This window comes from Coregonus lavaretus (assembly GCF_964263955.1).
Source record: "Coregonus lavaretus genome assembly, contig: HAP1_SCAFFOLD_563, whole genome shotgun sequence".
In the NCBI taxonomy this organism is placed as follows: Eukaryota; Metazoa; Chordata; class Actinopteri; order Salmoniformes; family Salmonidae; genus Coregonus; species Coregonus lavaretus.
In genome coordinates, this window is record NW_028161406.1 from 121,617 (window position 1) to 146,174 (window position 24,558).

The following is a 24,558-nucleotide window of genomic DNA, read 5'->3' on the forward strand; positions in this document are numbered from 1 at the left end:
GCCTACCTGTCAGATTCCAGTAAGGAGCGTTAGGCCTACCTGTCAGATTCCAGTAAGGAGCGTTAGGCCTACCTGTCAGATTCCAGTAAGGAGCGTTAGGCCTACCTGTCAGATTCCAGTAAGGAGCGTTAGGCCTACCTGTCAGATTCCAGTAAGGAGCGTTAGGCCTACCTGTCAGATTCCAGTAAGGAGCGTTAGGCCTACCTGTCAGATTCCAGTAAGGAGCGTTAGGCCTACCTGTCAGATTCCAGTAAGGAGCGTTAGGCCTACCTGTCAGATTCCAGTAAGGAGCGTTAGGCCTACCTGTCAGATTCCAGTAAGGAGCGTTAGGCCTACCTGTCAGATTCCAGTAAGGAGCGTTAGGCCTACCTGTCAGATTTCAGTAAGGAGCGTTAGGCCTACCTGTCAGATTCCAGTAAGGAGCGTTAGGCCTACCTGTCAGATTCCAGTAAGGAGCGTTAGGCCTACCTGTCAGATTCCAGTAAGGAGCGTTAGGCCTACCTGTCAGATTCCAGTAAGGAGCGTTAGGCCTACCTGTCAGATTCCAGTAAGGAGCGTTAGGCCTACCTGTCAGATTCCAGTAAGGAGCGTTAGGCCTACCTGTCAGATTCCAGTAAGGAGCGTTAGGCCTACCTGTCAGATTCCAGTAAGGAGCGTTAGGCCTACCTGTCAGATTCCAGTAAGGAGCGTTAGGCCTACCTGTCAGATTCCAGTAAGGAGCGTTAGGCCTACCTGTCAGATTCCAGTAAGGAGCGTTAGGCCTACCTGTCAGATTCCAGTAAGGAGCGTTAGGCCTACCTGTCAGATTCCAGTAAGGAGCGTTAGGCCTACCTGTCAGATTCCAGTAAGGAGCGTTAAGCCTACCTGTCAGATTCCAGTAAGGAGCGTTAGGCCTACCTGTCAGATTCCAGTAAGGAGCGTTAGGCCTACCTGTCAGATTCCAGTAAGGAGCGTTAGGCCTACCTGTCAGATTCCAGTAAGGAGCGTTAGGCCTACCTGTCAGATTCCAGTAAGGAGCGTTAGGCCTACCTGTCAGATTCCAGTAAGGAGCGTTAGGCCTACCTGTCAGATTCCAGTAAGGAGCGTTAGGCCTACCTGTCAGATTCCATTAAGGAGCGTTAGGCCTACCTGTCAGATTCCAGTAAGGAGCGTTAGGCCTACCTGTCAGATTCCAGTAAGGAGCGTTAGGCCTACCTGTCAGATTCCAGTAAGGAGCGTTAGGCCTACCTGTCAGATTCCAGTAAGGAGCGTTAGGCCTACCTGTCAGATTCCAGTAAGGAGCGTTAGGCCTACCTGTCAGATTCCAGTAAGGAGCGTTAGGCCTACCTGTCAGATTCCAGTAAGGAGCGTTAGGCCTACCTGTCAGATTCCAGTAAGGAGCGTTAGGCCTACCTGTCAGATTCCAGTAAGGAGCGTTAGGCCTACCTGTCAGATTCCAGTAAGGAGCGTTAAGCCTACCTGTCAGATTCCAGTAAGGAGCGTTAGGCCTACCTGTCAGATTCCAGTAAGGAGCGTTAGGCCTACCTGTCAGATTCCAGTAAGGAGCGTTAGGCCTACCTGTCAGATTCCAGTAAGGAGCGTTAGGCCTACCTGTCAGATTCCAGTAAGGAGCGTTAGGCCTACCTGTCAGATTCCAGTAAGGAGCGTTAGGCCTACCTGTCAGATTCCATTAAGGAGCGTTAGGCCTACCTGTCAGATTCCAGTAAGGAGCGTTAGGCCTACCTGTCAGATTCCAGTAAGGAGCGTTAGGCCTACCTGTCAGATTCCAGTAAGGAGCGTTAGGCCTACCTGTCAGATTCCAGTAAGGAGCGTTAGGCCTACCTGTCAGATTCCAGTAAGGAGCGTTAGGCCTACCTGTCAGATTCCAGTAAGGAGCGTTAGGCCTACGTGTCTGAAGTATTCTGTAATCAGACAGGTGTGTGTAATCCCTCTCTACGGTGTTGGACTGGTTCCTGTGTGTAAAGATTGTCAAAACGTTCTACCTCTTTTTCTCCCCTTCCTCCCTCCCTCCCCCCCTCCCTCCCTCCCTCCCTCCCTCCCTCCCTCCCTCCCTCCCTCCCCCCCTCCCTCCCTCCCTCCCTCCCCCCCTCCCTCCCTCCCTCCCTCCCTCCCTCCCTCCCTCACAGGGCTGTAACGCAGACTGCACCATTGGTTCCAGTTCACTAACAGAAGACTGATCTAAAATCAGAATCTAAAGCTAACTTCATCCGACATCAGTAGAGGTCTCCCATAGGCACATATCTAAGATCAGCTCAATCACCCCACTATCCCGACTTTCACCATTAGAGGGTAAAATGCAAAACTGACCTTAGATCAGCGTATCAGACCGAGTTCATCCCAGTCCCCAGCAGTCATGGCCGGGTTCAAGAGGGGTCACGATGGGAAGATCGCCGGGCTGTACGACCTGGACAAGACGTTGGGACGAGGACACTTTGCTGTGGTCAAACTAGCACGCCATGTCTTCACTGGAGAAAAGGTAGATAGCTAAGTCTGTCAATAGTTAATTGGTTGATTAATATAAAGTAATTGTTTTGCAATCATTCTGTAATTATTATTGCATATAAAGGTGACACTTAGTTAAAGACATGTTCCGGAACAACTAGTAAGTATTTTTTAAACCTCACGCTTTGGGCTGGATGTGTCAATGTGTAGCCTAGTTCATACATGTATAATCTATCAGCAGAATTACTCTTACCTCCATTAGCCACAAAGTCCCTAGTTTGAAAGCGACTCTTTTCTGGAAGCTGTGCGGCGCCATTTCCCCACATGTGGGCCAGCCCCCTAGCAATTTGAGTTTCAGCCAATGAGCTTCAGCCCCTCGCCGTTTGAGTGACAGCTAGCAAGATGCACCCACAGCAGAGTGAGAGAGAGAGCAATGACGTGGTGCACATATCTGCACATATGTGACGTAGTACGCAATTTCCGGGGACCACTTTTGGCTAGTGAGCGCTACTTTCAGAACTACTGCCTAAAAAGTATTCAAAAGTACTGGAAATCTCTTTATGTTCAGACTGGACCATGGAGCTTCTGATGATGATGTTGTTGATAATTTTGTTGATGATGATGATCAGTGGTGTAAAGTACTTAGAGTAAAAAAACGTTAAAGTACTACTTAAGTCGTTTTTTGGGGGTATCTGTACTTTACTATTTATATCTTAAACATTCCTGAAAAATATAATGTAGTTTTTACAGCATATATTTTCTCTGACACCCAAAGTACATGTTGAATGCTTAGCATAAGAGAATTTGAAATTATTTATACTTTTACTTTTGATACTTAGGTATATTTTAGCAAATTACATTTACTTTTAATACTTAATTAAGTACACTACCAGTCAAAACTTTTAGAACACCTACTCATTCAAGGGTTTTTCTTTATTTTTAATATTTTTTACATTGTAGAATAATAGTGAAGACATCAAAACTATGAAATAACACATATGGAATCATGTAGTGACCAAAAAAGTGTTAAAACAAATCTAAATATATTTTATATTTGAGATTCTTCAAATAGCCACCCTTTGCCTTGATGACAGCTTTGCACACTCTTGGCATTACTATTCCAGGTAGCTGTGAAGGTGATAGATAAATCCAGGTTGGACCCGGTGGCCAGAGCTCACCTGTTCCAGGAGGTCAGGTGTATGAAGCTGGTGCAACACCCCAATGTGGTGCGTCTGTACGAGGTCATCGATACGCAGACCAAGCTCTACCTCATCCTGGAGCTGGGTGATGGAGGAGACATGTACGACTGCATCATGAAGCACGACGGAGGACTCACAGAGGAGGTATGTGGTGGGTGTGGGAGTGTGTGTGTGGTGGTGGGGGAGTGGGTGGGTGTTGTTGGGGGAGATGGTGGGTGTTGTTGGGGGAGATGGTGGGTGTTGTTTGGGGAGATGGTGGGTGTTGTTGGGGGAGATGGTGGGTGTTGTTGGGGGAGATGGTGGGTGTTGTTGGGGGAGATGGTGGGTGTTGTTGGGGGAGTGTGTGTGTGTTGTTGGGGGAGTGTGTGTGTGTGTGTGTGTGTGTGTGTGTGTGTGTGTGTGTGTGTGTTCATGCTTACATTTATATTTGTGTTTGATCAAAGAGACCTACAGCAGCCTTCTAAATATCCTACCAAATGTTATGACCAGAATACTAAAGCTGAACATTTGTTCTCTCCTCTCCTTCTCCCTCCAGGTGGCGAAGCGTTATTTTGCCCAGATTGTCCAATGCCATCTCCTACTGCCACCGGCTACACGTGGTGCACCGCGACCTCAAGCCGGAGAATGTGGTGTTCTTCGAGAAGCAGGGCCTGGTCAAGCTCACTGACTTTGGCTTCAGCAACAAGTTCCAGCCAGGAGAGAACCTGACCACATCCTGTGGCTCTCTGGCCTACCACATCCTGTGGCTCTCTGGCCTACCACATCCTGTGGCTCTCTGGCCTACCACATCCTGTGGCTCTCTGGCCTACCACATCCTGTTGCTCTCTGGCCTACCACATCCTGTTGCTCTCTGGCCTGCCACATCCTGTGGCTCTCTGGCCTGCTCAGCACCAGAGATTCTGCCGGTAGATTAATATGATGCGCCTTCCGTGGGTGAGTGTCTCCCAGATAACTACTGACGTTCCCACAACTTTAGAGAACGTTCCCTTAAAGAGTCTCATTCATTACCTAACGTTTTCATAGGAATCTTTCAGTGACATGCAAGGACTGTTTCCATGAGACCATTCCCTTATTGTCAAACAGAACTTACACAGAACATAGCAACCTTGTTGCTATAGCAACCATGTAAGATATTAATATTCTACACGTGCTTCCTGGGAACGTTTCAAGAACATTCATGTGTCCAGTTTTCTGAAGGTTAGAATAATATTCCATCGTTGTCCCAGCAAACTTACGCAGAACTTACATTCAATTAGTCCGGGTCATGGACTCTACAAGGTGTCGAAAGCGTTCCACAGGGATGCTGGCCCATGTTGACTCCAATGCTTCCCACTGTTGTGTCAAGTTGTCTGGATGTCCTTCGGGTGGTGGACCGTTCTTTATTTAAATTAAGATTTTATTTGATATTTTATCAACAGTACATACACATATAAACGATGACATCATACAAACAACTACATCAGTTTTTTTTAAATCTTGGTTCCAATAGTTTATATTGTTTTCTAAGAGATTGTCAGTTGGATAGGCTCTCTGCAAGGTTTGGTATGTCTTACCTATCATATGAATATCCTTTTCTGACTCAAATAGGATTCCCTCCAGATTGCTCTTATGTCCAAAAGATTTCAAATCGAAATTCTGCGATATAAAACATTTAAGTTGGATGTATTTGAAAATATCTACATTGGTCAATCCAAAATTGCTTTTTAAAGCAGTCATGGAAATACATCTATTTCCTGTTACCAAGTCAATTAAGGTGTCTATGCCTTTAGTTTTCCATGTGGGCCAATTTATCAATGAACTCTGAAAAGCTCTCCAAGTATTTGTTCCATAAGGTTGTGTTTCTAGGGAGTGATATTGGTTCTTGTAGAAAACGTTTCATTTTCTTCCATATTGTTATTCATGTTCTTAGCTTTATCTTTTGAAAACAGACACGTAAAAATATTCTGGGGATGAGCGTGTGCGTCTTCAACATGGACCCATTGTTCCTCCTTAGTGCATTTAACTACAGCGTATATGTCACAAGTAAAAGCCCTGAGTAGCGAGTTGATACAATTCCATGTGTCACGATCGCTGACAGATGAAGCGGACCGAGGCGCAGCGTGATAAGCGTACATACTTTATTGCGTACACAACACGAACCAAAACAATAAATCAAACGATACGTGAAGTCCTAGGTTATACACAAAACCTTAGGGAACAAGATCCCACAAAACTAACATGCCAAAAGGCTGCCTAAGTATGGTACCCAATCAGAGACAATGAGCTACTGCTGTCTCTGATTGGGAACCACCCTGGCCAACATAGATATAAACGATCTAGAACGAAACACATAGAAAAACTAAACAATGAAAATCCACACCCTGGCTCAACATTTAAGAGTCCCCAGAGCCAGGGCGTGACACCATGTCTGGAAGGTTCAACACTCTCAGACAGGAAAATGTAAAACGTTCCTTTTTATTCTGTTTTATTTTTTATTTCTTTTTTTTATATAAAGTATTTTATGACTTTTTTAAAGAATGTCTTCGGTGGGGTAATTGGTATTACTGAAAATAAATACCATTCTTGATACACATGGGAAACTGTTGAGCGTGAAAAACCCAGCAGCGTTGCAGTTCTTGACACAAACCGGTGCGCCTGGCACCTACTGCCATACCCCGTTCAAAGGCACGTAAATCTTTCTTCTTGCCCATTCACCCTTCTTGCCCATTCACCCTCTGAATGGCACACATACACAAACCATGTCTCAATTGTCTCAAGGCTTATAAATCCTTCTTTAACCTGTCTCCTCCCACTGACTGAAGTGGATTTAACAAGTGACATCAATAAGGGATCGTAGCTTTCACCTGGATTCACCTGGTCAATCTATGTCATGGAAAGAGCAGGTGTCCTTAATGTTTAGTACACTCAGTGTATAGTTGTCTAGTGTTGGTGGGGCATATAACCCTGTCTTAATGTCACTCCTGATTCACTATGATCAGCAAAATGTTTTTTTTCTTGAGTGTACTTACTTCAACAGAGCTGAGATTTACTTCAGAGCGCATTCACCCTGTTGCTTACAACTATCAAGTTGTTTCAGATCTACGCAAGTGAACAGGGGTTGCTTCTGGAAACGGCCCAATAACATATGTTCCTGAGAATGTGAGAGTAGTGTGACTTCACTAGCGGGTCTTGAACCCAGGCCACCAGCACCAACGACGAACACCCTAACCACTGTCCCAAGAAGGGATATCTCTATGACATGTGCTTATTGAGCCAGTATAGTTAGGCCCTGTCCAGAGGCAAACCCGAATCCAGGGTTTCTCAAACTCGGTCTTCAGGACCCCAAGGGGGTGCACATTTTGGTTTTTGCCCTAGCACTACACAGCTGATTTAAATAATCAGCTGTGAATCAGCTGTGTAAAAAAAAAAACGTGCACCCCATTGGGATCCCGAGGACCGAGTTTGGGAAACGCTGCCCTAACCCCTTCTCCCTAGGCACTTGCATAGATCTGAAACAACTGGATAGGTGTAAGGCTGTAAGCAACAGGGTGAATGCACTTAGAAGTAAATCTCAGCTCTGTTAAAAGTACACTCAAGAAAAACTATTTTATTGATTCAGGAGTACCATTAAAACAGGGTAAAACGCCCCACCAACATTAGACCACCATACAGAAAGCCCTAGAATTGCTGAAATAAGTCAATCAATTCAATGATGAGAGAATAGTCAGATTAACTGAGACAGACATGGTGGTGTAGCAGAAAACTCGGAATGTCGTGAACCATGAGGTTGTGAGTTCTAATCTCAGGTGAGGACATGCTACATAATAATTACTGTATAAATGAACATGCATATTGTAGTCATGTATGTCAAAATATGTCAGCTGTGTGTGTGTCCCTAACCTTGCCAACAGACAAAGAGCTGTGATTGGATCAGTGGTTCACCAATCAGGGCCTTGATGGGCTCGGCAACAGTAACAAGGCATGATGTTTAATGAAACAATTATTTTTTCGGAGAACATTTCTTTGGGACCATCAAGTGACGACTGATACACAGGAATGTTCCAGCAACGTTCCCATGAAACGTGTCTAGAACATTAATACATTATATTCTGAGAACATGGCAACCATGTTCTGTGTATATTTGGTGGAACGTTGATGGAATATTCTCCTAACCCTAAACAAACTGGACACTAATGTTTTTTGCAACGTCCCATAAAACGTGTCTAGAACATTGTTGCATATTCTGAGAACATTGTAACCACGTTCTCATAACTTTAACACCAAAACATGCTAAAAAGGTTCTCAGAAGGTTTTTGCTAACATAGATAGAATGGTCTCCTAACTAACGGAAAACTGGACACTCAAACATTACAAAAACGTTCTCTCTCCCTAGAATTGTTAGCTGGGCTGTTGGTGGGACTGTGTGTGTGCTGGGGGGAGGGTATATTTTGTATGTGGGTGGGTGGGGTGGGGGGGGGGGTGGGGGGTATGGGATCTGTGTGTGCTGGGGGTGGGGCGTGTGTGTGTGAAGGGTCTGATTTCAGACTGGCTTATTGTGATTTATCAACAGTGGCAGGTTGTTATCTTTACTTCAGATTTGTGATGTTTTCTCTCATTCTCTTCATCTCTCTCACACTCTTTATGCCTGTGTCTGTCTGTTTCTCTTCATAGTCCAGTGTGTGTTCTTAAAGTTTTTTATTTTTTTATAAGATCACTTTTTTTATTGGTCCAACTGAAATGTGACTTCCACTTTTAACCCAACCCCTCACATACAGGTTTTGGAGTGGGGGCTGCCCCCCAGGGAGTTGTTGTGGGGGGTTAAGTGCCTTGCTCAAGGGCACAACAGCAGGCAATGTCATCTAGGATTTAATACCAGCAACCCTGTGGTTGCCAGCTCACTTCCCACCAGATTCTTCCCCATTGGACCCGGATTCGAACTGGCAACCGTCCGGTTTCTGGCTCTCCTCTCTATCCACTAGGCTACCTGCCACCCCTAATGGGAACAGTACATACCTGTACAGACCTCCATCTGTCCCAGGTGAACAGGCAGTTTCTCTATAGACCAAGCTAATAATGACCCTTATAGTTGGCACTTGGCAGCAGGGTGGGGGTCAATTCCATTTCAATTCGTCAATACAGTCATGAGGAAGTAAACTAAAATTCAAATTCTAACTGTTTTCTCATTGAAAAGCATTGAGCATTTTTTTTCAGTTTAAGTATAAATTTCAGTTTATTTCCTGAATTGAAATGGAACTGAGCCCAACCCTGCTTGGCAGACACACTGGCACACTTTCCCAGCTACTAATGACAGAGATGGTCGAGAGGTTAGCACCTTAGCTAATGACAGAGATGGTCGAGAGGTTAGCACCTTAGCTAATGACAGAGATGGTCGAGAGGTTAGCACCTTAGCTAATGACAGAGATGGTCGAGAGGTTAGCACCTTAGCTAATGACAGAGATGGTCGAGAGGTTAGCACCTTAGCTAATGACAGAGATGGTCGAGAGGTTAGCACCTTAGCTAATGACAGAGATGGTCGAGAGGTTAGCGCCTTAGCTAATGACAGAGATGGTCGAGAGGTTAGCGCCTTAGCTAATGACAGAGATGGTCGAGAGGTTAGCGTCTTAGCTGGTAATAATATGCCTCTCTGTATCTCTTTATGTTCTGATGGGGGAAGAGGTAGATAGCTCCCAAATCAATACTGAAAAAAAATATAAACACAACAATTTCAAAGATTTTGCTTGAGTTACAGTTCATATAAGGAAATCAGTCAATTGAAAGAAATTAATTAGGCCCTAATCTATGGATTTCACATGACTGGGCAGGGGCGCAGCCATGGGTGGGCTTGGTAGGGCATAGGCCCACCCACTTGGAAGCCAGGTCCACCCACTGTAGAGCCAGGCCCAGTAAATCAGAATGAGTTTTACCCAACAAAAAGGCTTTATTACAGACAGAAATACTCCTCAGCACACATTTTATAGTGGCCTTTAATTGTCCCTAGCACAAGGTGCACCTGTGTAATGATCATTCTGTTTAATCAGCTTCTTGATATGCCACACCTGTCAGGTGGATGGATTATCTTGACAAATGATAAAATGCTCACTAGCAGGGATGTAAACTAATTTGTGTACAGAATTTGAGATAAATAAGTATTTTGTGTGTATGGAACAATTCTGCAATCTTTTATTTCAGCTCATGAAACATGGGACCAGCACTTTACATTACAGTTGCGTTTATATTTTTCTTATTTTTGAGTGTGAGAGAGAGGAGAGGATCCTCTATTGCAGGGCTAGAGTTAAGACACAACCTGGTCCCCATAACAATCTCCTCCTCTCTCTTGGTCTCTCCTCCTCTCTCTTGGTCTCTCCTCCTATCTCTTGGTCTCTCCTCCTCTCTCTTGGTCTCTCCTCCTCTCTCTTGGTCTCTCCTCCTCGCTCTCGGTCTCTCCTCCTCTCTCTCGGTCTCTCCTCCTCTCTCTCGGTCTCTCCTCCTCTCTCTTGGTCTCTCCTCCTCTCTCTTGGTCTCTCCTCCTCTCTCTCACCCTCTCCTCCTATCTCTTGGTCTCTCCTCCTCTCTCTTGGTCTCTCCTCCTCTCTCTTGGTCTCTCCTCCTATCTCTTGGTCTCTCCTCCTCTCTCTCGGTCTCTCCTCCTCTCTCTTGGTCTCTCCTCCTATCTCTTGGTCTCTCCTCCTCTCTCTTGGTCTCTCCTCCTCTCTCTCGGTCTCTCCTCCTCTCTCTCGGTCTCTCCTCCTCTCTCTCGGTCTCTCCTCCTCTCTCTCGGTCTCTCCTCCTCTCTCTTGGTCTCTCCTCCTCTCTCTCGGTCTCTCCTCCTCTCTCTTGGTCTATCCTCCTCTCTCTTGGTCTATCCTCCTCTCTCTTGGTCTCTCCTCCTCTCTCTCGGTCTCTCCTCCTCTCTCTTGGTCTCTCCTCCTATCTCTTGGTCTCTCATCCTCTCTCTCACACTCTCATCCTCTCTCCTTCTTTCTTTTTCATTTTATTTATATTACTTTTTTATTTAGTCACCCTGTGAGGTGCTAGGAGAAACACATTATGGTGTAGAAACCAATTTAATTGTGTATTGATATTATATTGAAGAAAAGGATGGCTGTTATGGGTAGCAGGTTGTATCTTACCTCTAGCCCTGCAGTAGAGGATGATTGTTATGGGTAGCAGGTTGTTATGGGGAGCAGGTTGTTATGGGGACCAGGTTGTTATGGGGAGTGGGTTGTATCTTACCTCTAGCCCTGCAGTAGAGGATGATTGTTATGGGTAGCAGGTTGTTATGGGGAGCAGGTTGTTATGGGGACCAGCTTGTTATGGGGACCAGGTTGTTATGGGGAGTGGGTTGTATCTTAGCCCTAGCCCTGCAGTAGAGGATGGTTGTTATGGGGACCAGGTTGTAATGGGTACCAGGTTGTTATGGGGAGCAGGTTGTATCTTACCTCTAGCCCTGCAGTAGAGGATGGTTGTTATGTGGACCAGGTTGTTATGGAGAGCAGGTTGTTATGGGGAGCAGGTCTCGCTCTCTCTCGCTATCATGCTCTCTCTCCATCTCTCGCTCCCCCTCTCCCTCCCTCTCTGTCATTAGGTGGTAATGATCATTAATAATCATAGTGACTGTCCTTTCATTAGAAGGTAATGATCATTAATAATCATAGTGACTGTCCTTTCATTAGAAGGTAATGATCATTAATAATCATAGTGACTGTCCTTTCAGTAGGCGGTAATGATCATTAATAGTCATAGTGACTGTCCTTTCATTAGAAGGTAATGATCATTAATAGTCATAGTGACTGTCCTGTCATTAGGCGGTAATGATCATTAATAGTTATAGTGACTGTCCTGTCATTAGGTGGTAATGATCATTAATAGTCATAGTGACTGTCCTTTCATTAGAAGGTAATGATCATTAATAGTCATAGTGACTGTCCTGTCATTAGGCGGTAATGATCATTAATAGTTATAGTGACTGTCCTGTCATTAGGTGGTAATTTTAATTTTAACTTTTTATTTAACCTTTATTTAACTAGACAAGTCAGTTAATAACACATTCTTATTTACAATGACGGCCTACACCGGTGATATGAGGTTATTACAGTGTAATGATGTCATGTCATAGTATCGTGGGGACCAGGTTAGAGTTACTAGATAAGTGGTTTGGTGCCACGGAGTCTACATTCCGTTATGTCAAAGGAGATTACTGATGTTTAGGAGAGCATGATTGATGGACAGGATATACTGACTTGGGTAATAACATCAAAGAATGGGAGTGCCCATGATGATTACCAGATGTTTGTGGAGAGACTTGTAACAGAGTGTATATATAGAGAGAGTGGATCTTTGTTCTGGAGTGAGGGAGATGATAGAGGCAAAGCTCCCTTCTTCTGTCATAACTAACCATGGTACATATTAAATACTAATACGAACTCCCCATCAAAAGTAAGTACATCCTTACATTCGTAATCACTTGATACCCTAGAAACTCATCATAACAACCGGCCAAACCCGGACGACGCTGGGCCGATTGTGCGCCGCCCTATGGGACTCCCAATCACGGCCGGTTGTGATACAGCCTGGAATCGAACCAGGGGGTCTGTAGTGACACCTCAAGCACTGAGATGCAGTGCCTTAGACCGCTGCACCACTCGGGAGTAATTATCATTAATTGTTATAGTGACTGTCCTGTCATTAGGCAGTAATGATCATTAATAGTTATAGTGACTGTCCTTTCATTAGGTGGTAATGATCATTAATAGTTATAGTGACTGTCCTTTCATTAGGTGGTAATGATCATTAATAGTTATAGTGACTGTCCTTTCATTAGGTGGTAATGATCATTGATAGTTATAGTGACTGTCCTGTCATTAGGTCGTAATGATCATTGATGGTTATAGTGACTGTCCTGTCATTAGGTGGTAATGATCATTAATAGTTATAGTGACTGTCCTTTCATTAGGTGATAATGATCATTGATAGTTATAGTGACTGTCCTTTCATTAGGCGGTAATGATCATTAATAGTTATAGTGACTGTCCTGTCATTAGGTAGTAAGGATCATTAATAGTTATAGTGACTGTCCTTTCATTAGGTGGTAATGATCATTAATAGTTATAGTGACTGTCCTTTCATACCCTCTATCTCTGTCCTCTCGCAATACTATGCCAGCTGGTGCAACGCTAAATAGCTTCCCCACTGTCATCATCAGTTTATTTGTCATTAGCAGCCCTCTGAGCGCCTGCTCTGCAGCTGGTGTTGCGTTAAATTGATTCCCCTCCCCTGTCACCTCTGTTTGACTCACAGTAGTCATCGCTGTTGGGTTCTTATCTACTTGTCTGAGTGTGTGCGTGTCTTAGTGTGCATGTTTGCATGTGTTGAGGGTAGCTAGTACAATACAATACAACTTTATTAATCCCAGAGGTGCAATTCATTCAGGGCTGACAGGGTGCTTCAAATAGGACAAACACACCCATACAGACAGTATAAAATATAAAATATAAACACTTAAGGCATTATTAAAAGTGCATGGTGCAATTTAAGAAATGAAAAGTCATGGTAGCCACAGTTCTTAATTAATTTCAGGACTAAACTATCTCTAGAATAGTCCCTAGATCTTCCCCTCTGCTCTCCTCCTTAATGGTCCTGTTAACCAGGCGGATGTCCTCGGGCACAAACGAGACCCTACGCCTATTGGTGGAGCACTTGAGACAGTGCAGGCGGCGTCCAATGGGGAGCAGTTTGAACTGTGGGTTGAGGGGACATGGGTGATGTCATAGGCCTTCCTCCTGGCCTGCTGCTCAAAGAATAAGGCCGGATTTCTGAGAGGCACGCCGGTGATCTTAGAGCAGGTGTTCACAATGGCTTGGAGGCGGTTCCTATTCTTGACAGAGAGGGATGTGAACCAGCATTTGAAAGAGAAACACAGAACGCTCTCGATGAAAGAACTGTAAAAGGTTTGCAACACTGAATTCTCTCTCTCTCTCTCTCTCTCTCTCTCTCTCTCTCTCTCTCTCTCTCTCTCTCTCTCTCTCTCTCTCTCTCTCTCTCTCTCTCTCTCTCTCTCTCTCTCTCTCTCTCTCTCTCTCTCTCTCTCTCTCTCTCTCTCTCTCTCTCTCTCTCTCTCTCTCTCTCTCTCTCTCGTCAGAGCAGTATAACCACATCACTGCTACAAACTTCCTGCTGGCAGAGACGATACTGAGGGAGAGACAGGAGAGAGCAGAACTACCACACATGGTCCAGCCCCAGCCACAAGGCCCAGTTCAGGTGTGCGCGCACACACACAGCACTGAGCCCAAGGGAACGAGAGAGTGGGAGAGAGAGTAGGGGAGAGAGGGAGGTAGGTAGGGGAGGGAAGCTTTCACAGTAAATAAACAAGTAGGGGGAGGAGGGAGGGAGAGATGTTACTCAGTGCTTCCTATCCCAGTATCCCAGTGTGCTATGTGTTAGGATGATGATAGGATGATGATTGGATGATGTTAGGATGATGATAGGATGATGTTAGGTCCGAGCTATGAGCTTAAATGGGACATTCTGTCATTTATTATTCCACATTGAACAAACTAAACGAATAAAAAATGAATGAAACAAATCAGAGAGAAAAGTTATACCAACCTTTCACTGTGTGATGAAACCTCTCTGCTCTCTCTGCTTAACCCTCTCCAGGCAGTCGTGGCCCACCAGAGTGGACATGCACCAGGACATGGGAGGTTTTCTGGGGGGTACCCCCATCTCCCACCCAGGGGGCCCCCAGTCCCCCGCCCGCAGTGCTGAGAGCCTGGTCCACCACGGACCCAGATCCAAAACAGCCCTACTGGAGCTCAACCAAAGACGGTTGGGCAATAACACACACACACTCTGACCCTCCAGGATGACAACACACACAGCACGCACACACACCCTTCAGCACTCCCTCCTGTCGGTTCATCTAGAGAGCACCGGGACAGGTGCCTCCGGCCTCCAGTCAAGCCCCACTCCAATCCCCTCAGGCTGGGCTCCCTGGCCTCGCCCACCCCCTCTAAACCACGGAGCCCCAGCCTCTTCAGTCTGGATGAGGAGGAGGAAAAAGGTGGAGGCTTCTTCTCCCTTGGCTCTCCCTGCTCAGGTGGTGCTCCATCACAACTTCGCCTCATCTTCATCCTCCTCCTCTGTCACTAACAGACTGACATCTCGTAAGAGCGCACCTGTCCTCAACCAGATAGAAGAAGAAGAAGAAGAAGAAGAAGAAGAAGAAGAAGAAGAAGGGGGGGGGGGTCGACAGGCAGCCCGGAAAAGGTTTCTCTCCTGGTGGGGCCATCACCCCAAGGGACCCACCACCTCCACCTCCAGCACCACCCTCTCGATTCTCTCTCCGACCCCCAGTTCGAGGCCCCGTCAGGCTCGGTCACGCTGAGGCTGAGTGAGCTAGATCTGGCCAGGGAGCACCACCGGAACCTGAAGAACAGAGTGCTACAGATGCCTCTCTATGACAAGACTATGTCAGTCAAAGAGGGACTGCTCTGTTCTGCTAAACCTCACAGCTGCTGCCAAGTCATATAGACCAACCTCGCCTCGCCTCGCCTCTCCTCTGCACGGCGCTCCTTTTGTCATCCTCTTCTCCTGAGCTGGAACAACCAACAGCTCCCTTACTTGATGTTGCGCAATGACAATCTTTAGTTTTGACATGTTTTTAGACAATCACGTTTCTGTTCTCTTAATGTTTTAACTGAAAATTGTTGGGGACAAACTGTCAGAATAAAATGAGAAGTTTATTTAAATGATGGTATCATATTAACCATCAGTTGAAGTACAATATGTTACAACTACAGTATGTGCTGCTATCTTCTCTTTATAGTGTCTGTCTTGTTTAGTCTTGGACACAACACACACACACAAACACACAAGAACACACATATACACACACAAACACAAACACACATATACACACACAAACACAAACACACACTCAACATTGTCTTAGCTCCCTGTTCGTGACTGTAAATACAGTGGGGAGAACAAGTATTTGATACACTGCCGATTTTGCAGGTTTTCCTACTTACAAAGCTTGTAGAGGTCTGTAATTTTTATCATATGTACACTTCAACTGTGAGAGACGGAATCTAAAACAGAAAATCCAGAAAATCACATTGTATGATTTTTAAGTAATTAATTTGCATTTTATTGCATGACATAAGTATTTGATCACCTACCAACCAGTAAGAATTCCGGCTCTCACAGACCTGTTCGTTTTTCTTTAAGAAGCCCTCCTGTTCTCCACTCATTACCTGTATTAACTGCACATGTTTGAACTCATTACCTGTATAAAAGACACCTGTCCACACACTCAATCAAACAGACTCCAACCTCTCCACAATGGCCAAGACCAGAGAGCTGTGTAAGGAGATCAGGCTGGGATGGGCTACAGGACAATAGGCAAGCAGCTTGGTGAGAAGGCAACAACTGTTGGCGCAATTATTAGAAAATGGAAGAAGTTCAAGATGACGGTCAATCACCCTCGGTCTGGGGCTCCATGCAAGATCTCACCTCGTGGGGCATCAATGATCATGAGGAAGGTGAGGGATCAGTCCAGAACTACACAGCAGGACCTGGTCAATGACCTGAAGAGAGCTGGGACCACAGTCTCAAAGAAAACCATTAGTAACACTCTACGCCGTCATGGATTAAAATCCTGCAGCGCACGCAAGGTCCCCCTGCTCAAGCCAGCGCATGTCCAGGCCCGTCTGAAGTTTGCCAATGACCATCTGGATGATCCAGAGGAGGAATGGGAGAAGCTTTTTGGTCTAAACTCCACTTGCCGTGTTTGGAGGAAGAAGAAGAATGAGTGCAACCCCAAGAACACCATCCCAACCATGAAGCATGGAGGTGGAAACATCATTCTTTGGGGATGCTTTTCTGCAAAGGGGACAGGATGACTGCACCGTATTGAGGGGAGGATGGATGGGGCCATGTATCACGAGATCTTGGCCAACAACCTCCTTCCCTCAGTAAGAGCATTGAAGATGGGTCGTGGCTGGGTCTTCCAGCATGACAACGACCCGAAACACACAGCCAGGGTAACTAAGGTGTGGCTCCGTAAGAAGCATCTCAAGGTCCTGGAGTGGCCTAGCCATTCTCCAGACCTGAACCCAATAGAAAATCTTTGGAGGGAGCTGAATGTCCGTATTGCCCAGCGACAGCCCCGAAACCTGAAGGATCTGGAGAAGGTCTGTATGGAGGAGTGGGCCAAAATCCCTGCTGCAGTGTGTGCAAACCTGGTCAAGACCTACAGGAAACGTATGATCTCTGTAATTGCAAACAAAGGTTTCTGTACCAAATATTAAGTTCTGCTTTTCTGATGTATCAAATACTTATGTCATGCAATAAAATGCAAATTAATTACTTAAAAATCATACAATGTGATTTTCTGGATTTTGTTTTAGATTCCGTCTCTCACAGTTGAAGTGTACCTATGATAAAAATTACAGACCTCTACATGCTTTGTAAGTAGGAAAACTTGCAAAATCGTCAGTGTATCAAATACTTGTTCTCCCCACTGTATGTGTAAATTCAAATTAGCACTTTAGTAGCACTGCACTTGTATTGGTAGTGTTGAGTTCTAGTCAGACCCTGACCACTAGATCCAACAGTGTTGAGTGTTGCCACTGGCTGCACGGAGTATTAGATCGTAGGTAGGTAGTTAGCTGTAGTTAGGTATTGTATTTATTATAGGTTAGTAATGTTGTTATTGTAGGTTTCCGTAGGTAATTGTAGGTTAGTATCGAAGCACGAGGCTAGCTAGCTAGCGGGTAGCTACTGGTAACGATTAGCAACGCTGGAGAGCTGGTTCCAATGTTAATGTAGTGCTAGCCAACGTTTAATTTTTTGCTTAACCATGTATTAGATCGTAGGTAGGTAGTTAGCCGTAGTTAGGTATTGTATTTATTATAGGTTAGTAATGTTGTTATTGTAGGTTTCCGTAGGTAATTGTAGGTTAGTATCGAAGCACGAGGCTAGCTAGCTAGCGGGTAGCTACTGGTAACGATTAGCAACGCTGGAGAGCTGGTTCCAATGTTAATGTGCTGCTAGCCAACATTTAATTTTTTGCTGCGTTATGCGTTATGAAAGGAACTAGACACGGACTTGAATTATCTGTTTAGTGTGCTAACACACTCTTGGCAGTTTGTTGTAACCAAGTATTGATGCTAAATTGTGTGTTAATGGATGCTAGCTTGCAAGTTAGCTACGGCGTCATAGCTAGGCATCGTGGGTTGTTGTGTGTAGTTACTGTGTCTTGGCAGTGCCGGCTGTAGCACGAAGCGAGCTACCTAGCCGTTTTTTCGAACAGAGTCAGAGTCAACACAATAGCCATTGTGTGCCGGGTGTAGCACGAAGCTAGCTAGCTAGCCGTTCTTCAAACAAAGTCAACACAGTGGCCATTGCTAGCTACCCAACACGACCAGCTAACTGTACGGTAGTAGCTAAATACAATATACTTGTCCTAGCTAGCCAACGTCTAATCATTGCTGCGTCATGAAAGGAACTTGACACAGACACGAATGATCTGTTTAGTGTGTTATCACACTATTGGTGGTTTGTTGTGACCAAGTGTTGGTGCTAAACGGTGTGTTATTGTTATTGGATGCTAGCTTGCTAGTTAGCTATGGTGTCATAGTTGGCTAGCTGAATAAAGTGGGTTGAGTCTATTCCTTTAAACATTGAACCGCTGTGGTTCACAACAATTCTGATTTCTAAAGGCGGAAGTTGGGAGAGTTTTTGTTCGGGTGGTTCAGTGAAACAATTTTAGTTTCTGAGGTAGAAGTTTTTGGTGAGGGAGGCCCTGCTCTCTCCGCTCCCAGATGCTTAGCTCATTTCATTCTGATCTCCTCTGCATTTTTGTAGCCATTTGCTACAGCCTGTCAACTATGCCTCTGCCTATCCCTGTTCTCTCCTCTCTGCACAGGCTACACAAACGCACCACACCGCGTGGCTGCTGCCTCTCTAACCTGGTGGTCCCTGCACGCACCACCCACGTGGAGTTCCAGGTCGCAGGCAGCCTCTGGAACTGCCGTTCTGCTGCCAACAAAGCTGACTTCATCCCAGCCTATGCCAACCTCCAGTCCCTCGACTTCCTGGCGCTGACGGAAACATGGATCACCACTGAAAACACTGCTACTCCTACTGCTCTCTCCTCGTCTGACCATGTGTTCTCGCATACCCCGAGAGCATCTGGTCAGAGGGGTGGTGGTACAGGAATCCTCATCTCTCCCAAGTGGACATTCTCAATTTTTCCCCTAACCCATCTGTCTATCTCCTCATTTGAATTCCATGCTGTCACAGTCACTAGCCCATTTAAGCTTAATATCCTTGTCATCTATCGCCCTCCAGGTTCCCTTGGAGAGTTCATCAATGAGCTTGACGCCTTGATAAGTTCCTTCCCTGAGGATGGCTCACCCCTCACAGTTTTGGGGGATTTCAACCTCCCTATGTCCACATTTGACTCATTTCTCTCTGCCTCCTTCTTTCCACTCCTCTCCTCTTTTGACCTCACCCTCTCACCGTCCCCCCCTACTCACAAGGCAGGCAATACGCTTGACCTCATCTTCACTAGATGCTGCTCCTCTACTAATCTCACTGCAACTCCCCTCCATGTCTCCGACCACTACTTTGTTTCCTTTTCTCTCTCGCTCTCCTCCCACACTACTCACTCTGCCCCTACACAGATGGTAATGCGCCGCCGCAACCTTCGCTCTCTCTCTCCCACTACTCTCTCCTCTTCCATCCTATCATCTCTTCCCTCTGCTCAATCCTTCTCCCTCCAATCTCCTGATTCTGACTCCTCAACCCTCCTCTCCTCCCTTTCTGCATCCTTTGACTCTCTGTGTCCCCTATCCTCCCGGCCGGCTCGGTCCTCCCCTCCAGCTCCGTGGCTTGATGACTCATTGCGAGCTCACAGAACAGAGCTCCGGGCAGCGGAGCGGAAATGGAAGAAAACTAAACTCCCTGCCGACCTGGCATCTTTTCACTCCCTCCTCTCTACATTTTCTTCATCTGTTTCTGCTGCTAAGGCCACCTTCTACCACTCTAAATTCCAAGCATCTGCCTCTAACCCTAGGAAGCTCTTTGCCACATTTTCCTCCCTCCTGAATCCCCCCCCCCCCCCCCCCCCTCTCTCTCTGTGGATGACTTCGTCAACCACTTTGAAAAGAAGGTTGACGACATCCGATCCTCGTTTGTTAAGTCTAATGACACTGCTGGTCCTGCTCACACTGCCCTACCCTATGCTTTGACTTCTTTCTCCCCTCTCTCTCCAGATAAAATCCTGCGACTTGTGACTCATCCTTGACCGCTGGCCATGTCCCTTCCGTCTTCAAGAGAGCGAGAGTTGCTCCCCTTCTCAAAAAACCAACACTCGACCCCACTGATGTCAACAACTACAGACCAGTATCCCTTCTTTCTTTTCTTTCCAAAACTATTGAGCGTGCCGTCTTTAGCCAACTCTCTTGCTATCTCTCTCAGAATGACCTTCTTGATCCAAACCAATCAGGTTTCAGGACTGGTCATTCAACTGAGACTGCTCTTCTCTGTGTCACGGAGACTCTCCGCACTGCTAAAGCTAACTCTCTCTCCTCTGCTCTTGTCCTTCTAGACCTGTCTGCTGCCTTTGATACTGTGAACCATCAGATCCTCCTCTCCACCCTCTCCGAGCTGGGCATCTCCGGCGCGGCTCACTCCTGGATTGAGTCCTACCTGACCGGTCGCTCCTACCAAGTGGCGTGGCGAGAAGCTGTCTCCGCACCACGTGCTCTCACCACTGGTGTCCCCCAGGGCTCAGTTCTAGGCCCTCTCCTTTTCTCCCTATACACCAAGTCACTTGGCTCTGTCATATCCTCACATGGCCTTTCCTATCATTGCTACGCTGACGATACACAACTAATCTTCTCCTTTCCCCCTTCTGATAACCAGGTGGCGAATCGCATCTCTGCATGTCTGGCAGACATATCAGTATGGATGACGGATCACCACCTCAAGCTGAACCCTGGCAAGACGGAGCTGCTCTTCCTCCCGGGGAAGGACTGCCCGTTCCATGATCTCGCCATCACGGTTGGCAACTCCGCTGTGTCCTCCTCCCAGAGTGCGAAGAGCCTAGGCGTGACCCTGGACAACACCCTGTCGTTCTCCGCCAACATCAAGGCGGTGACCCGCTCCTGCAGGTTCATGCTCTACAACATTCGGAGAGTACGACCCTGCCTTACACAGGAAGCGGCACAGGTCCTAATCCAGGCACTTGTCATCTCCCGTCTGGACTACTGCAACTCGCTGTTGGCTGGCCTCCCTGCCTGTGCCATTAAACCCCTACAACTCATCCAGAATGCCGCAGCCCGTCTGGTGTTCAACCTTCCCAAGTTCTCTCACGTCACCCCCCTCCTCCGCACACTCCACTGGCTTCCAGTTGAAGCTCGCATCCGCTACAAGACCATGGTGCTTGCCTATGGAGCAGTGAGGGGAACGGCACCTCTGTACCTTCAGGCTCTGATCAGTCCCTACACCCAAACGAGGGCATTGCGTTCATCCACCTCTGGCCTGCTGGCTCCCCTTCCTCTGCGGAAGCATAGCTCCCGCTCAGCCCAGTCAAAACTGTTCGCTGCTCTGGCACCCCAAGGGTGGAACAAGCTCCCTCACGACGCCAGGACAGCGGAGTCACTCACCACCTTCCGGAGACATTTGAAACCCCACCTCTTTAAGGAATACCTGGGATAGGATAAAGTATTCCTTCTAACCCCCCCCCCCCCCCTCCCAATTGTAAAGTGGTTATCCCACTGGCTATAGGGTGAACGCACCAATTTGTGAGTCGCTCTGGCTAAGAGCGTCTGCTAAATGACGTTAATGTGCCCTTGAGCAAGGCACTTAACCCTAATTGCTCCTGTAAGTCGCTCTGGATAAGAGCGTCTGCTAAATGACTAAAATGTAAAATGTAAATGTAGTCAGACCCTGACCACTAGATCCAACAGAGTGTTCCAGGATAATAACACAGGGACATGAATACAGTGCATTCGGAAAGTATTCAGAACCCTTCACTTTTTCCACATTTTGTTAATTTACAGCCTTATTCTAACATTTATTAAATAATTTTTTCCCTCATCAATCTACACACAATACCCCATAATGACAAAGCAAAAACAGGTTTTTAGAAATTATTGCACATCTATAAAAAAAAAAAAAAAGATTTATATAATAATTCAGACCCATTGCTATGAGACTCGAAATTGAGCTCAGGTGCATACTGTTTTCATTGATCATCCTCGAGATGTTTCTACAACTTAATTGGAGTCACTCACCTGTCTATATAAGGTCCCACAGTTGACAGTGTATGTCAGAGAAAAAACCAAGCCATGAGGTCGAAGGAATTGTCTGTAGAGCGAGATAGGATCGTGTCGAGGCACAGGTCTGGGGAAGGGTACCAAAAAATGTCTGCAGCATTGAAGGTCCCCAAGAACACAGTGGCCTCCATCATTCTTAAATGGAAGAAGTTTGGAACCACCAAGACTCTTCCTAGAGCTGGCCACCCAGCCAAACTGAGCAATCAGGGGAGAAGGGCCTTGGTCAGGGAGGTGACCAAGAACCCGATGGTCACTCTGACAGAGCTCTAGAGTTCCTCTGTGGAGATGGGAGAAACTTCCGGAAGGACAACCATCTTTGCAGCACTCAACCAATCAGGCCTTTATGGTAGAGTGGCCAGAAGGAAGCCACTCCTCAGTAAAAGGCACATGACAGCCCGCTTGGAGGACTCTCAGTCCATGAGAAACAAGATTATCTGGTCTGATGAAACCAAGATTGAATTATTTTGCCTGAATGCTAAGCGTCATATCTGGAGGAAACCAGGTACCGCTCATCACCTGGCCAATACCATCCCTACGGTGAAGCATGGTGGTGGCAGCATCATGCTGTGGGGATGTTTTTCAGCGGCAGGGACTGGGAGACTAGTCAGGATCGAGGGAAAGATGAACAGAGCAAAGTACAGAAAGATCCTTGATGAAAACCTGCTCAGGACCTCAGACTGGGGCGAAGGTTCACCTTCCAACTGGGGCGAAGGTTCACCTTCCACCTCTTTAAGGAATACCTGGGATAGGCTAAAGTATTCCTTCTACCCCCCCCCCCCCCCCCCCCAAATTGTAAAGTGGTTATCCCACTGGCTATAGGGTGAACGCACCAATTTGTGAGTCGCTCTGGCTAAGAGCGTCTGCTAAATGACGTTAATGTGCCCTTGAGCAAGGCACTTAACCCTAATTGCTCCTGTAAGTCGCTCTGGTTAAGAGCGTCTGCTAAATGACTAAAATGTAAAATGTAAAATGACAATGACCCTAAGCACACAGCCAAGACAACACAGGGGTGTCTCTGACAAGTCACTGAATCTCCTTGAGTGGTCTAGCTAGAGCCCGGACTTGAACCCGATCGAACATCTCTGGAGAGACCTGAAAATAGCTGTGCAGCGACGCTCCCCATCCAACCTGACAGAGCTTGAGAGGATCTGCAGAGAAGAACTGTAGAAACTACCCAAATACAGGTGTGCCAAGCTTGTAGATTTTTAGCAAACATTTCTAAAAACTGTTTTTGCTTTGTCATTATGGGGTATTGTGTGTAGATTGATGAGGGAAAAAATACAATTTAATCCATTTTAGAATAAGGCTGTAATGTGGAAAAAGTGAAGGGGTCTGAATACTTTCCGAATCCACTGTGTCATGCCAAGGTTCTTTGCACTCTGAGAGGAGGACACAATGGAGTTGTCAACCATGATGGCGAGATCATAGAGCAGGCAGTCCTTCCCCGGGAGGAAGAGCAGCTCCGTCTTGCTGAGGTTCAGCTTGAGGTGGTGATCCGACATCCACACTGATATGTCTGCCAGACATGCAGAGATGCAATTCGCCACCTGGATATCTGAAGGGGGAAAGGAGAAAATGAATTGTGTGTCGTCTGCGTAGCAATGATAGGAGAGACCATGTGAAGATATGACAGAGCCAAATGACTTGATGTATAGAGAGAATAGGAGATGGCCTAGAACTGAGCCCTGGGGGACACCAGTGGTGAGAGCACGTGGTGCGGAGACAGATTCTCGCCACGCCACCTGGTAGGAGCGACCTGTCAGGTAGGACGCAATCCAAGAGTGAGCAGCGCCGGAGATACCCAACTCGGAGAGGGTGGAGAGGAGGATCTGATGGTTCACAGTATCAAAGGCAGCAGATAGGTCTAGAAGGATAAGAGTAGAGGAAGGAGAGCCTCCGTGACACAGAGAAGAGCAGTCTCAGTTGAATGACCAGTCTTGAAACCTGACTGGTTTGGATCAAGAAGGTCATTCTGAGAGAGATAGCAGGAGAGTTGGCTAGAGACGGCATGCTCAAGAGTTTTGGAGAGAAAAGAAAGAAGGGATACTGGTCTGTAGTTGTTGACATCGGAGGGATCGATTGTAGGTTTTTTGAGGAGGGGTGCAACTCTCGCTCTCTTGAAGACGGAAGGGACATGGCCAGCGGTCAAGGATGAGTTTATGAGCGAGGTGAGGTAAGGGAGAAGGTCTCCGGAAATGGTCTGGAGAAGAGAGGAGGGGATTGGGTCAAGCGGGCAGGTTGTTGGGCGGCTGGCCGTCACAAGTCGCAAGATTTCATCTGGAGAGAGAGGGGAGAAAGAAGTCAAAGCATAGGGTAGGGCAGTGTGAGCAGGACCAGCAGTGTCATTTTACTTAATAAATGAGGATCGGATGTCGTCAACCTTCTTTTCAAAATGGTTGACGAAGTCATCCACAGAGAGGGAGGGGGAGGAGGAGGAGGAGGATTCAGCAGGGAGGAGAAGGTGGCAAAGAGCTTCCTAGGGTTAGAGGCAGAGGCTTGAAATTTAGAGTTGTAGAAAGTGGCTTTAGCAGCAGAAACAGAGGAAGAAAATGTAGAGAGGAGGGAGTGAAAAGATGACAGGTCCGCAGGGA

General features: G+C 46.5%; 1 pseudogene across 1 annotated transcript; it reads left to right on the plus strand.

The window, feature by feature from the left end:
- Positions 1–2,220: 2,220 nt before the first annotated feature.
- On the plus strand, positions 2,221–15,149 carry LOC311120723 (SNF-related serine/threonine-protein kinase-like; annotated as a pseudogene). Its single transcript, XR_014615914.1, has 7 exons — positions 2,221–2,476; positions 3,567–3,785; positions 4,177–4,546; positions 13,268–13,378; positions 13,764–13,877; positions 14,277–14,871; positions 14,973–15,149. The product of XR_014615914.1 is annotated as an SNF-related serine/threonine-protein kinase-like (transcript).
- Positions 15,150–24,558: the final 9,409 nt, after the last annotated feature.